Here is a 16053-nt window from a genome sequence, read left to right on the forward strand (position 1 = left end):
TCTGCCTAGGAGTCCGTGTGGAGGGCTCTACACTAGTGCTGAGCGATTATCCAAAATGTCAAACAACTAACTGACAAATGTGGTTCAATTATTTGAATTCCATTTTGTTTGGGTTTGGGTTTTTTCTGCGAGCTCAATGCACACATTGCAGTTTCTCTAAAGATAAATCAAATCAAATCAAGCTAAAACTGTGCAGGCCAATATTCTACATAGTTTAGAGGAGAAAATGTGGTAATTAACTACACTGACCATAATCCATTGCGCACCTACTTATCCGGTCTGTGCGTTTCCTTTATGGCTGCTATGTTAGGTTAGTGAGAGGCAGACAAGGAGAGGGAGAGAAGAGACATCGAGAGGGACAGAGAGCGGTTGCTTCACGAGGTATCTCTACCTGAAAAAACATTATCCAAGTGACTGATAGAAGGTATTCAGCAGTCATAAAAGTATACCTTATTTACTTTGAAGGGCGACTGAAAATCAGACAGCATAGGGAAGCAGCTCTATAGAGATGAGATGACTTGGAATGAAATAACAAAAAGTAATCGAATATACACAACAAATGAAATAGTTTATTAAAGATTTGTGAATAACTTATGGTTAATAAGTGATAAGCAGTCATGGGCAGTCACTACCATCATGGGACTTTTATTAATTGTTATATTTTTGAGAAATCAAACCACATAATGCATAGTGCATTTAATTTTTACTGTGATCATTTTTTGTATAATCTAACCAAAACTGACCTCAAAAAGCACTAATGGCTCAGCACTACTCAACGTCAATGTGTTAGTACAATATGCAGATGTTCAGTTGGCCTATTTGCCAGAGCTCAGGTGTGTTTGATCGGCATGTTATAATGTGTTGGATGGTTATTAGGGGTATCTGGGGTTTTGTAGTCAAATTGCCATCTGGGACACCTCACACTGGTGAGTGTTAGGCCACATGATCAGACCAGCTAGTTCTCTTGTTTCTCTGGAGGCAGACGCACTCGACTAAAAAATATTTGTTTAAACTGCAGGTAGGGCAACCGTTGACTGGAGGCAAAAGACAGAACAAACAGACATGTTCACCCAGTGTGGAAAAGGCCTGCTGGGTCCACGACGCAGCTGCGGCTCCTCTCCATTGATGTGTCAGGAATCAGACAGATGGGTTTCATGCGAATCCTCCGCCTCCAGAGGATTCACATGAGCAGGGGAAACATGAGACTAGGGCCACACTATCAAAACTGAGCCTATAAACGTGACTTAGTAGGATACACACTAACACAACAGAAACATTATCAGAACTGAAACGGCCACACTATAATTACGCAATAAGGCCAGAGGAGGTGTGGTATATGGCCAATATACCACAGCTAAGGGTCGTTCTTAGACACGACAACGCGTAGCAGTGAAAAGTCCTTTGTTTGGGTATACGGTCTGATATACCACATCTTTCAGAAGAAAAAAAAAAAAAAAAAAAACAGCATTCTGGGCTCGAACCACATGGTTTATCATCTCCGATATGATACGACATACACAACATGACACAGACATAAGCTACGCCATCACAACCAATAGCCGCAATATTACAACCCTAACTTGACAGCACACGGCCACATTATCACGTCGCTTAACCTGCCAGAGCATTCAAATGATCCAAAATACACGTTATCGCCACCGCAATCTCAGAAGTAGCCCAGCGAACTCAAACATAAATCAGGCTAGCTGAGATGACAGCCACACTAACTATAACTGTGGTACTATTCAACCTAGCCATTATCATGCACTGTAAACAGTACATTTACTCAGGTCTGAGATAACAGTCACCATCCTAACTTACAACCAGCAGAGAACATTCCCGAACTGCAGCAGCTGCAAGGTTTTTATCACAGCTTGTTTTAATGCATTGAGCATCCGCCAGATAGCCGCCATCACACCAGGCCCATTGTAATTAGTATAGTTAGAGAGGATTCTGGTCAACCTTCAAGGCCCCCACCGTCTACAGTGAATGCCCCCTCCCCAAAGTGTTTGGACTGTTATTTCTCTCCTCCTCCACCCTTCTGAGTGCCAGCTTTATACTAGTCTCAGTAAAACTCCACTGCTACTTTAAATCCATTGGTGAGAAGTGGGGGTCCAGCTGAAAGCTGACGGGCTTTATTACACACACCCTTCTCCCTCACTCTTTACCTTGCCCTCTCTCCCCGTTTGTCTGCTCCCTCATGGCTCATATCAGTGGAGCTGTCCTAGTGAACGCTGTCTGACCCAGTCTCTTATCTACTGATCCTCAGACTGCAAACTAACATACCTCAGCCACTGTACCATGTAGGCCTACTCGTGTACAAGAGTGCACTATTGTTTGAGTACAGAAACAGAGTTTTTTTTGGTTAGCAGGATTGACCCCCACTGTAGATACACTGACTAAACATAACTGCTCTAAGAGATGCTGCTATGACTGTAATTTGTGCACATTTCCAGGAACCTTGACTATTTGATGCCACTGCCAGTGGCAACCACACCTTGACTCCAAATGTCCATGACACAAACATAGCCAGCTGCACACTCAACAAGTAAGGCCCAAATAATTAAGTCTTAACAAATGTCCTCATCAAAACGTGGGGGGCGTCTCGCTGACCACCACATCATGTCTGATTAGTCACGACTGACTTGGTCTCTCAGCATGTCACTGGCAGCCTCCATCCCTGGGGCAGAGAAAGGACCTGGCTGCATTATAGAAAAGAGGAAATGTGGTACAGGTGCTGTCGAACATGGCAATCCACTAGCTTTTTGATGTGTGATATGTATTCCAAGGACCCCAGACTAACCTCTGTACCAGTCACCATAAGTTGCTTTGTGTCTCTTGAGATCAGTGGTAGATGGAATGGACCACCATGTACATCATAGATTTCCCTCTGCTATTTCATATAGCCAAAGGCATAATCTGTTAGGCCTAAACCTTATTGAGTGGCAAGTGATTGTGCTACAATAATTTGTTCCATTTTTTTTTTTTATAATAACCAAAATCACCACAGGCAAGTCTAAACTTCAGATGGCTACTATGGTCTTTGGTCCTGATCTGAAAGCTCTGGACTGGTGAAAGATCATTTCCAGTAGGCATCCAGCGTCTTCCTTTCATGATTCACCTACCCTATCTTTTCAGATTAGTGCAGATGAAGAGGAGAGTGAGGGGGAAAGGAAGCTTCTTATAGACCATTAAGATGCACCCAATTTTACATCAGACAAGCAGAATGATGGGGGCCTACCATGGGGGATACAAGTAGTGATGGAGAGAAATATGGATTTTTTCATATCGCAATATTATTTTGAATGACATATCGATACTTTGACTCCATGTCAATTATTATAATATTGTATTTTGCGAGGTAGCGTTAGCTGGCGCTAGTCGGCTGTACCTGAGACAAAACTCTGGTATGTCATCCTATAGCTTATCCTCCATCTTTTTAAATAGTGAGCCAACAGGTTTTCAGCGCTTTTTTCCCCATGACTGATCAAAACTCATGTTCTCGTGCTCTCTGGTCCCTCTGCAGCAGACATATAGTGAGCAATATGTTTGGAACATCAAATCGCAATATCGAATCACAATACATACAGAATGGTGAGAATCGTAATCGTAATAGGCACCTAAATATCGTGCGAATATCATTTTGCGAGGTCCCTGGCAATTCCCAACCCTAGATACAAGGCCTGGCTGTCTCTGTTCATGTCTCTGTTCAGGCTCTCTCTTTCAACAACAAAAAAACAGCAGAAACGCAACCTTTCACAGCTGGTGCAGATCTTACTACTCAGCAGGACGCCAAGCAATAAAACAGAATGTTGAACATAAAACATCAACATCCCAAAAGACCTGTCCCTCTCTCCTGAGGAAGAACATGAACTTTGGAGGAAAAAAATGTTTAAAAAAAAAGTGGGAAAGTAGGCTTACAAAAGTTCTCAACCCTCTGGTCCGTTGACCAACACCAGTCCTTGTAATGTAGCTTCCTGCTCTATCAGATAGGGAGATGACACTATTTCATCAGCTCTCAAGAACTAGTTTTAATCTCAGGTACAAGGCCAGTCCCTGGCACAGAAAAGGTTGATGAACACAGGTCCACTCAGCCCCTCGTTGGAATGCTGGTCTTTTACATAATACTCATACTCTTAGTAGTCTGCTGATTCTCAGAGTAATATGATGTAAAGATTCTCGTGTGATTTGCAGATTGTTCCAGGTCAGGCATTTGCAGCAGCTGAGAGCTTCACTTCTAAAGATCGCTTCAAGCAAACTAAATGTCATCAAAATCCCACTTCATTGTGTGAATCAGACTCACCTCCGCATATCGCTGGAATGAAGACAAAGCAGGGAGATGTATCCACGTTTGAGAAAGAAACTCGCCCTGGCTAACCTACTGGATAATCCATCTAGGGCTGGGTTATATGAACAAAAAAGAATATCTTGATTTTTTCAAACTTATGGGTGATTCACAATATACAGTTCAAGTTTACATATACTTAGACCTGAGACCATTCATGTGTGGGGTTGCTTCTCAGCCAAGGGAGTGGGCTCACTCACAATTTTGCCTAAGAACACAGCCATGAATAAAGAATGGTACCAACACATCCTCCGGGAGCATCTTCTCCCAACCATCCAGGAACAGTTTGGTGACGAACAATGCCTTTTCCAGCATGATGGAGCACCTTACCATAAGGCAAAAGTGATAACTAAGTGGCCCGCGGAACAAAACATCAATATTTTGGGTCCATGGGTCAATCCTCAAGAGGCGGGTGGACAAACAAAAACCCACAAATTCTGACAAACTCCAAGCATTGATTATGCAAGAATGGGCTGCCATCAGATGTGGCCCAGAGTTAATTGACAGCATGCCAGGGCGGATTTCAGAGGTCTTGAAAAAGAAGGGTCAACAACTGCAAATATTGACTCTCTGCATCAACTTCATGTAATTGTCAATAAAAGCCTTTGACACTTGTGAAATGCTTGTAATTATAATTCAGTATTCCATAGTAACAAATTACAAAAAATATCTAAAGACACTGAAGCAGCAAACTTTGTGAAATGTAATATTTGTGTCATTCTCAAAACTTTTGACCACGACTGTATATCTAGATTTTATGTTCTCTCTAAATAAGCTTTGTTGTACAATTAAAGGTCAAATACACTGCATTTCAAACAGTCAACAATAATCTAATGAATTCAGGGCTTCTTCAAATTATACCTTGGCTAAATAAAAGCCTTCCACAACCAAAACTCTGCCTATGTAAATGCCCTTTGTGTTACCAATGTAACCAGAACCATGCAACCACTCACATCTTGTAGCAGGCATTATAGAAAATGACCACAGGTCTCAAACAATCTCTCAAGCACAAGCCCACCTGCTAGGACGTAGCCAGTTAATCTTTATATTTCAAGTTTAGCCAACTTCGATCTATTTGCTAGTTAACAAGGCAGAACAGTTGAATTGTTATGAACACACCCTTCTGTCCTTCTCCAACTGTTTGAACAGCAGGCTAGCTTGTCCACTTTGTTCAGATGTTGAAATCAAATGGCCTACCTTCTTTCTCAGAATGAGTTGCCAAATCCTTTGTGTTTTATAAATATGCAATAAGCATAAAAAACTGGACTAGGCAGCTTGTATAACAGTCTTTGGCTAAAATGCTACAAGTGGTACGTGGTACCCCAATGCCGTGCGCGACAAACTGAGAATTCATTTTCCAGAATCAATGTTCATTGATACTCCTGTTTTAGTAGTGTCTAATATGAGCTCAATTTGAAGAGTTGAGGGTATGGTTAGAAAAGTTAACGTCTCCTCTGTTACAGTAAAATAATGTCTCAATGTGTTGGTGTCCGTATTACCTATTCTGTTGGACCAAATCTCAAATGCAAACAGTGAGTTGAAACCGCTTGTCAGAGAGGAAGAAGTGATCTCTCATCTTTGTTGTGCGAGTGTCAGGGGGGAGGGCTTAATGTCTGTGTGTAAACAGAGGAAGAGGTGAGGTAAGGTTTCATTCTCGCCAAAATCTGTCCAAAATAAGCCCAATGCATTTTTATGGGCTTATTTTGAACCTAACCTTGTCACCTGCCTTGCCGCCTTTGGGACAACGACTCCCATTGTTAGGGCGGAGAGATGAGCATCTTGTCATTATATACAGATCTTTGGTGTAAATGGGAAGGTGAACACAGCACAGAAGGAGCAAAGACGACGAGACCAAAAAGACAACATGGGAACAAGCGGACATAAATGCTCATTAAAAAATGTAAATACGATACAGGTACCTTGCAATATAGGTATTTGGAATATTGCGCAAAAAAACATACATTTGAATTAATCTAATTCATTTGATATATCTTGCAGCCCTAGATCCCATCGCTGCAGGCACAAGGTCAGGCCTGGAGGATGACGACCCACTCATCACTATCAAGATACATTTTCACACTGTGTGACCAATTCATCTTTCGCATGCTCTCTACTTGTCCCCGTTTGGAACACTTGACATTATTTGTCTCTTTACCAAAACATGCAAACACTATCAGATAAAATCCATAGCAAGCAGTGTACTGGAATGACATTCTGATTAAATGAAATTGAATTCACTCATGTTATGGGAGGCCCAAAATAACTGAAAGTCCCCCCCCCCCCCCCCCCCAATAAACGATGAATATGACCGCATTGAGGCATTTCATTGTGCTTCTATGGCTATATGCTCTATGCCACTGCCTACTTCACTTGTTCATTTAGCAAACAGTACAGCTCATAATCCTGTGCCTTTATCACAGTCAATAAACCTATATTTTAGCTTTATTTGATAGTTTTTATAATATTCTTCCTTTTTTTCCCTCCATTGTTTTTTAAACTCCATATACAAACTTATATGAACAATGACTACATCTCATCTGCCCAGACCTGCATGCTCACACCCCCGTCCCTAGTGCCTGCATTAGTGTTTGCCACATAGCCTTAAATTGTACCAATTTGGTTTTTCTAGGTCACCCAATGATGTTTCAATAATAAATCTTTAGATTTTTCCATTGTGTTAATGATTGCGGATTGATTGATGTCCACGTTTTTAGCAGACGTTTTTCAAGATGAGAAGAGAATCGTCCAGCCCATTGGGTATCTCACTACACCCCCATAATGCCATGTCTTGAAATATGCAATCAGACAAATTAAAAAGATGTTTATATTGTAATACATCTGACAACTTTCAGCTCCGCCCATAACTTTTGGGCTTTATAGTATTCCCAGAAAGCATGGATTATCGAGTCATTATTAGTTTAACACTGAAGACATGACTATGCCGTTGTGCTGTAGAATTTGTGAATTTTGTCTCTCGTATAAAACCTTCTATACATTAGTTTATACCGCATTAAGCACGGGTACATTTTCTTTAACTGTAATTTTGTTAGTTCTAACATTCCCTCCATCTTGTGCCAACATCAGTTTGTTTTAAGTCCCAAAAGTTCCAAAAGTGTATTTTTTTTCTAAGGGATTGTCAGTTGGATAGGCTCTCCGCAAGGTTTTGCATATCTTCCTTATCATATGAACATCCTTTCTGACTCAAATAAGATTCCATGAAGGTTGCTCTGATATCCAAAAGATTTCTAATCTAAATTTCCTGATATGTAACTTTTTGAAACTATCTACATTGGTCAGTCCAAAATAGCTTTTTAATTCTGTCATGGAAATACATTTATATTTAGCTTTAAAAATGATAAACTTCCTCATGGCAAAATGTGTACAATAGCATGAGATTAGCTATAAAACTGCAGATTTCCCTTTGCCCCGTGGCAAAATGTGTAGAATTGCAGAAAATTCCCAAAACACGTATAGGACATGTCTTGATTGATGCATGTCTCAGTGGCATATCAGTAGTACATTTACCGTTAATTCACATAATTTCTAATCTACAATGTTTGTTTGGATACAGTCATTTCTGTTAATGCATTCAATATATTACTATTCTTTTACTGTTCTCCATTTTGGAGTGGACATGTTGTATGCAGAGAACACATACTAGGCTACACTTGTGAGAAACACGTTTTGGTTTATTTCATTCCATTTACGAGGTCATTCATTGTGTTTTGTTTGGAGCGCTCCTGTCAATGTTGACTAAGGACGCACACCTGACTACGCATAGAAGTAGGCCTAGGCTACCTGGCTTGAGTGCACATGTAGGCGTATAAATGTGCCCATTTGGGGATCTGACAGTATTTCTGTCGTAATTTTTTCTTCACCTCAAACAGCAAGTAAACAAAGTCTGTTTTTACATCCATTGAGAATGACAATAGTTCCCTCAATGTAGCCTATTTGAAAAATCTTTCCAGCCTGCTCCCTTTCGACAGCCCGTCATGCTCTGATCCATGCTCTGATCCGGTGGAAATGTCATAAAATAGGCCTACCCGATTACTTCTTATCCCGTGCGCAAATAGCCTACAGCTGTGTCTGTCCAGAGCTCACTGGCAGGGGAAACTCTTGAGGGTCTAGAATATTTTATACAATGTTGCAAGTTTGTTAGCTTACGGCTGGACCAAGTTGAAGTTTCAAGTTTATACATTAAGTGATGCAAGTGGCATTTCCCGTATGTTTGATGAGGATCTCCATATTACAAATGTACGGTCCCTTACTAGACGTCCGTGGGTGTTTTTTAAATTAACCAACCGCCTCTCGGTCATCCTCCAGGGCCCGGTCTTCCTGGAAGTCATCAAATGAAGACTCTAGGACATTTGGTTTCCGCGTTATATTTTTGTACAATTTTGGGACATTTTTCTGCTGTACTGGAAAATTCCACCAGGTGGCGACTGGCTGTATATTGCAAATGGACAAAACATCACCAAATGGACATGGCAGTTTCTCGTAAACTGAAAAGACTTCGAAGACGAAATTCGGTGAGCACAGGTTTAGCCAAATGTACTTTTAGCCCAGAAACAAGATGTCGTTGAGGCCTCAATGCTCTTTGAGTTAATGCCCATTTTCTGGGATTAAAGGTTGAAAACGGTAATACAGTGCTAATTTGACAGCTTCACGTCAAAGTACATAAACCTACAGTGTAAGGAAAAATAGAATCAGCCATTTATCTAAAGTCCGTTTGATGATGGTTAAACAAAATCGTTTTTTTAAAGTTATAGATCAAGTTACGGCAGGTTTCGGAGCTCTACCTGATTTTTGTATACACACACACACACACACACACACAGTCAATGTGGAGTGACACTGTGGGGCTTACGGACACACAGAGCCTGCAATAGTTACCTGCGTATGAACCATCACAGAACCGTCAGACCTAGAGCTCTGAAACTTCATAACTTCATTCGGTAGTGCACGGTGAGTTATGTGGTTCTAGAAGGTTCTCAGGCTGAGAAACAGCCTTGTCCATTTGCAATAACTTCCATTCCTTTTTAACGTCGCGAAAATGACGAGAAGTCCCAGAATCACAAGACTAGGTGCATTGAAACCTCCTCGGCCCATAGAGACGGACCCTAAAGTTTCTGTCCAATAGCTCTTTCAGGGACCCCGTAGCAACGCCTGGAAAATGTGAATTTTCAGCACTAGTTAAGGTTGCTGGTCGGTCTACGAATGACCCATCGAGACAAAATTCAGGATTCGGGGTCGCCTCAGTTAGGCATACACATAATGTCAGAAATGGACCCTGGATTCACAGCTCGAATGAACCTATGTTTTTTATGGTTTTTTTATGGTTTTAACAGAATGCGCTATGAATTGTGGGCCGACTCTGAAATATGTGATAGTTTGCTTCTAAAAAAGTTGGACAAAGTGAGTTTGGTGTCAGTATGTATAAGTTTGGTGTCAGTATGATATCTTATTGACTGATGGCTGGCCTGATGGCAGTATAATATATTGGCATTGTACATTTTATATTGCAAATGGACAGTGTACATTTCCAATATATTTTATGAGGGATTTACCATCACCAAATGGACAAGTTGAAATCAACATCAACAAGCAATGGAGAGGAACCACTATCACTGCTCGGCCATCCCGAGTTCAACGAGCCAGTCAATTGGGCATTTCTGCAGTATATTAGAGCATGTCCAAGTCGTCATGGTAATTGCCCATTGTAAGACATTGCAAACGGACAGTGTAAAATTGTACATTTCCAATATATTTAATGAGGGATTTAACATCACCAAATGGACAGGCTGAAATCAGCACCAACGAGCGATTGGACAGTGTCCATTACACATATGCTATATTGTCAGTGTGAACATGCTCTTCTGTAAGTTGACAGTGTCCATTGCCAATGTAAATCCATAATGACTTCCCATTAGGAAATGGACATGCTGAATCAACATCAATGAGAAATTCTTGCTTCCTATGATCAAACATGACAAATAGACCTTCTAGGTTGATTCAGGGCTTACCATAGTGATATATATAATTTGGCCATTATATATATGCCATTTGGACATTTCCTATGCCATTTGGACATGGTTCACTGATTTTTGGGTTCGGAAACGGACTTCCTATGATCATATATGGCAAATGGACATAACATCCTGATTTGGTACTTTCAATAGTATATATGCCATTTGGACATGGTTCACTGACTTTTGGGTTCGGAAGCCGACTTCCTATGATCATATATGGCAAATGGAAGGTGGAGCGCGCTCGCCACCTTTGGGATTTTTGGAGTATGACACTTGGTATTTGCCATGTTCCACTTGCAATATGTTTTTGATGAACTGCCATCCATTTGAGTACTTGGTTCGCCCAATGCCAATGCTTTATGTAGGCTATTTTTACATAGTTGGCAATGGCAATTGAAGTTGCTTTTAGATTTGTAGCATTTTCATTTAGATATAATTGTTATTAACCACGACAATGATTGAGATCAAGACTTTATTATATAATAAATGTTCTACGAAAATGTGCATAAGAAAATCATAACTGGCACACAGATCGGTAGAAATTGTAAGATAAATTGGCACTCCAAATGGAAAAGGTTGCCAATCCCTGGTTTAGCCTATTACCGGCAACTTTGGGAGAGTAATGGCAGAATCTGCGAAGGCCAGTAGCAGGTGGTGGTTCGGGAACAATGTTTTGGTTTGTTTAGTTAGGTGATCTTGATCTCTGGCTCCCTTGAGTCATTTGTGTGTCTTAATTATTTAATCACAGTGTGCTTAAAGCATCAGACAAGCTCAGTGGCTTACATATACAGTAGTTGATTTTATTAAAACACATAGGGTGTGTCTATATATGGAAAAATAGCCTATGAGTTTAAACATTTCGACCACTCGAAAGAATGACTCGGGGGGGGGGGGGGCACAGCCTAGTCAGTATTCATAACAAAAAGTATCTCTACCTCAGCCACAGAGCATCCCCACGTCCTCTTTCCCTCCCTGTCCCTTGGCGCTCTCTCAGGCAGAGCTGCATACTGACTACTGTTCTGTTCATGTTCTGTCTGTCTGACTGACTGTGTACTCAACTGTTCCCGCTTCACAGCATCCATTTCTACTGAGCCTCTCTGCTTTGACCCTCATGGCATTCCTCAGAAAGCCAGGGCTCCACCATCCCCTGATCCCTGAGCTAGTACCGCACATGACAGGGATTTAGCCTACTGGTCTTTCACTATAGGCAGGCTAATATGGGGTTGAGTATTTAGGCAAATAGTTAAGCTAAATGTAGGCTTCGGAACATATTTCAAGTGACCTATTGATTTTTTTTCCTGCGCAAGCAAATTTGTAGGCTATATTATGGTGGTCATGTTGACTCATTTTTATGGGATGGAGAGGCAGCAAGCACATTATTTGTGTTAGCATGCACATTGTGTTTTCATCTTGACATTGGCACTCGCTGCTGGCCATTGCAAAGAGTGTAGGGTAGCCTAAATTATATCCTTTTGCAGGGGGGGCAACAAACATGTAGTGTATTATAGCACAGCACAGAGTAGCCTACTACTCCCAACTAGAGGTCGACCGAGTATGATTTTAATGCCAATACCGATTGGAGGACCAAAAAAATGATTCCAATTAAATCATCCAATTTTGATTTAAAAAATATATATATATTTGTAATAATGACAATTACAACAATACTGAACGAACACTTATTTTAACTTAATATAATACATAAATGAAATCTATTTAGTCTCAAATAAATAATGAAACTTGCTCAATTTGGTTTAAATAATGCACAAACACAGTGTTGGAAAAGAAAGTAAAAGTGTAATGTGTAAATGTGCCATGTAAAAAAGCTAATGTTTAAGTTCCTTGCTCAGAACATATGAAAGCTGGTGGTTCAATATTCCCAGTTCTTCAATATTCCCAGTTAAGAAGTTTTAGGTTGTAATTATCATAGGAATTATGACGCATCCACTATTTCTCTCTATACCATTTGTATTTCATATACCTTTAACTATTGGATGTTCTAATAGGCACTTTAGTATTGCCAGCCTAATCTCAGGAGTTGATAGGCTTGAAGTCATAAACAGCACGTTAGCATTGCTAAGAGCTGCTGGCAAACGGAGTAAAGTTTGAATGAATGCTTACGAGCCTGCTGCTGCCTACCACCGCTCAGTCAGACTGCTCTATCAAATATCAAATCATAGATTTAACTATAATATAATAAACACAGAAATACGAGCCTTTGGTCATTAATAGTGTCAAAAACGTTTATTCTTTCAGTGAAATATGGAACCATTCCGTATTTTATCGAACGGGTGGCAACCCTAAGTCTAAATATTGCTGTTATATTGCACAACCTTCAATGTTATGTCATAATTATGTAAAATTCTGGCAAATTAGTTTGCAACGAGCCAGGCGGCCCAAACTGTTGCATATACCCTGACTCTGCGTGCAATGAACGCAAGAGAAGTGACATAATTTCCCAAGTTAATATTGCCTGCTAACATGAATTTATTTTAACCAAATATGCAGGTTTAAAAAATATATACTTCTGTGTATTGATTTTAAGAAAAGCATTGATGTTTATAGTTAGGTACATTCGTGCAACGATTGTGCTTTTGTTAAATCACCCATTTGGCGAAGTAGGCTGTGATTCGATGATAAATTAACAGGCACCGCATTGATTATATGCAACGCAGGACAAGATAGTTAACCTAGTAATATCATCAACCATGTGTAGTTAACTAGTGATTATGTTTAGATTGATTGTTTTTTATAAGATAAGTTTAATGCTAGCTAGCAACTTACCTTGGCTCCTCGCTGCACTCGCGTAACAGGTGGTCAGCCTGCCACGCAGTTTCCTCATGGAATGCAATGTAATCGGCCCTAATTAAATCGGTCGACATCTACTCTCAACTTCATATCCATTGTTGTGGGAATAGTGGGATAAATATAATCTAACCACGGTGACCCCAAACATCATTGACCTGGCATTGATCTCGAGGCCATATGTTAGAGATATAGTTTTGGACCCAGAACACAACACTGCAGTCTTTTCTCTCTCTGTCTCAAACAAAGGCATGGTGTCCGTGCCAGTCATGCCCGTAACAAACCGTATTCTTCACTGTTCAGCATTCCTCACAGCTAACACGTTTTTGTGAGAAACACTAGAATCAACAGCTGTTGTTGTCTTGACTGTGCCAGCCTGGGTGTGTGTTTGGTCAAGCCAAAAAGGGGAAGAGTTTATCGGTGAGAGACTGGGAAGTGTTTAATCTTAATGTGATCAACAGGGGAATTCAAATTGGTTAATTACACATCAGGGATGGAATGTGTTGACGTTGTCATAATGTGTTGCTTCGAGTTGGTAAACTACACACACAGTCAGGGTTTTAGCCTAAATGGTTAGCTATTGATGTTATGCAATATGCATCACAACAGTGTCCAGCTTAAAAATGATAAGGCCTGGGCCAAATGCATCTGTTTATGACCACTTGCTTCTCTTCGCTGGTCTCTGTTATAAACCTATTATGAGTGAATCATGCTTCACATACTGTCATTAGGCTACTTATTCTGTCAAGCTAAGTCATGTTTATGACTTATGCAGGCAGTATGATGGAACATTCAAATAAAGGGCTCCTGCTAAAGTCATCCAAGCCTAATGCCTTTCACTCGTTTTGTCATGACAATCGACACTTACCCAAATCATTTTACCACTCCAACCTCCCAACGAACACACGGACACAGACACACACTCCAATCTCAATATTCATAAACCTGTTGTGTGTAGCTGTGTACCAGGCTCTCTAGATCAAATGATTCAGACAGAGTTTAAGGGTCCCAGCAGCTATTCATTGTGAAGTGTGAGGAGTGGGTATACAGACAGGTGAACTAACGGATATGACATGTCAAACAGAACAAGTGAACACGGTAGCCTATATTTACTCGTTACTATATGCATTCCATGCTACAGCCCTGATGCTAATATATTACATTGAAGAATGATCAATGCAAACTTACACTTGCTCTTAATTTCCCACTTATCTTATGACACAGTGTCTCAGCCTAAAAACACAGACAAAACAGACAAACACCACAATAATATCTCAGAGGAGCCATAACATTGCCATGTTCCCAGTGGACTGGCAAGTCCAAGTGTTCTTGCTTGCTAGTGGGCAATTACTCGAATTATGTCACATCTCATAACCCCATACAATAACGATGCTGACTCTGCAATCCCCCCAGCGCTCGAGCCACCCGAACCATCATCATGACAAAATGTTAAAACCTCAAAGAACGACATTGAGGTTTAGGAGCATCGTTTCATTGTGACCTGCTGCTTCAGGCTGATGCACAACGCAAAGATGCAACGTTCGATCACCAGTTTAGCTAAATGACAGCCACCTGTATGGTGCAATGTGAGCCTAAAAACAACCCGAGTAGGCTACGTACGAACGTTGGCTCGTGATTGCATGGCTGTTAAAACACGACGTCGGACACTTTAAAATTTTCACTCAGACTGACCTTATCATATTTTTGTCGTAAAAATGTAAGTGACTAGCCCGACATCAGTCAAACAGCCATGTTGATGTATAGCCTACGTTGGTGGATAATTCTGGGAAAATAACGACTGGACATAAGAATGTATGTCCACGTCAGTCAGTGCGGAAGATATAATCGTAGCAGGTAAACCATAGGTAAAACACTTACCTTGATACCCAGCGGAGGAAAACAAAAGATGCTGCGGTATCTTTCCGTTAGACGGAATGTGTGGGGATGTCCTCAAAGCTTCAAGAGAAACGCCAAACAAGCTCATTCAATGCAATCTACAAGCGACTGTACAGTCTGTATCCCTGCGCCATGGAAGGGGGGGGGGTGCTAGGACAATATTCCGAGTTATCTTGCATATAAATCATCTAAGAGTGATTAACTCTTATTCCTACATTATTTCGTGTTAATATCTATGGATTGTTAACGATACATGATTGTGTTTGAGATTCGAGAGTATGTTTTATTCTCAGTCGATCTGTGCACCCCTACCATTGCATATGATGTGTTCCATTTTCTCTTAAAAGATACACCTCTTTTTTATGAACGCAAGGCACAGTTAGATACATAGAAATAGAATGAATAGAACGGCCTTTGAACCTCTAACCCTGAGCCTTCGCTATGCCCCGCTTCATAATGTTGGGCAACCAATCGCAGCGCTCCAATGGATCGAGTCCGACACCTCGGTCAAGCTCACGTTTACATCGCATGAAAGCCAGCGAGGCCTTTGGTAAATTCCTTCTTTTTTTTTTAAATACATGTTTAAATGGCTAAATAATTGAACACTGAACCAGGAGTACTTGCTACTGTGACTCCTGAAATGCAGCCTGTTGATGGAATATTTTTCTAATATGAAATTATACTTTTGTTATTGTTTGCTAGCTCAGTCTCACTAACCACTTAAAATAACTTGTTTTCTCAAAATGTGTGTTAGCAATGTTATGATTACAACTCCCATCTGCTGTTGACATCAGCATACGATTGGAGAGCACTAGTTAGCTCTAAAAGTGGTTATAGCTTTGACTGCATGCTGACCAATAGCGACCCTCGGGTAGGGCAGAGACCCATCTGTTTTGAGCCCCACCTGTTTAGCTAAAAAAAAAAAAAAAATAATGTGTTGCCTGTTTTGCATGTTATCTTGGCATTAATACGTGTCAC

The 16053-nt window shown here is 40.6% G+C and overlaps 1 protein-coding gene across 7 annotated transcripts in view; it reads right to left on the bottom strand.

The window, feature by feature from the left end:
• The window catches only part of LOC110530203 (protein FAM110B), a 50205-nt gene extending 34816 nt beyond the window's left edge, over window positions 1-15389 (bottom strand). For all 7 annotated transcript variants that reach the window (XM_036985762.1, XM_036985760.1, XM_036985761.1 and 4 more), the window contains exon 1: window positions 15058-15389. The gene's annotated coding sequence lies outside the window, so the exon portion shown is untranslated. The remainder of the gene's footprint in view (window positions 1-15057) is intronic.
• Between the last annotated feature and the right edge of the window lie 664 nt (window positions 15390-16053).

The sequence above is a fragment of the Oncorhynchus mykiss genome, chromosome 8 (assembly GCF_013265735.2).
Source record: "Oncorhynchus mykiss isolate Arlee chromosome 8, USDA_OmykA_1.1, whole genome shotgun sequence".
Classification (NCBI taxonomy): domain Eukaryota; kingdom Metazoa; phylum Chordata; class Actinopteri; order Salmoniformes; family Salmonidae; genus Oncorhynchus; species Oncorhynchus mykiss.